Genomic DNA, 324 nt, shown 5'->3' on the forward strand with positions numbered 1-324 from the left:
GTGGCTGAATGGAAGCAAGTCCTTGCAGCATTGTTCCAACATCTAGTGGAAAGCCTTCCCAGAAGAGTGGAGGCTGTTATAGCTGCAAAGGGGGGACCAACTCCATATTAAAGCCTTCCCATAAGAGTGGAGGCTGTTATAGCTGCAAAGGGGGGACCAACTCCATATTACTTTTGGTCATGTAGTGTTATTTTTAGTGATTTTATTTATTTCTGTATAGACCGGAGTAATTATATAATTTTGGCAACTATATTTCAATTTACTTTGCAGGCACCCCAACCAAACACATATACCCACTCCTCTCCTCTCCTCCATCCTCATTAA

This window comes from Oncorhynchus mykiss, chromosome 26 (genome assembly GCF_013265735.2).
Source record: "Oncorhynchus mykiss isolate Arlee chromosome 26, USDA_OmykA_1.1, whole genome shotgun sequence".
Taxonomy (NCBI): domain Eukaryota; kingdom Metazoa; phylum Chordata; class Actinopteri; order Salmoniformes; family Salmonidae; genus Oncorhynchus; species Oncorhynchus mykiss.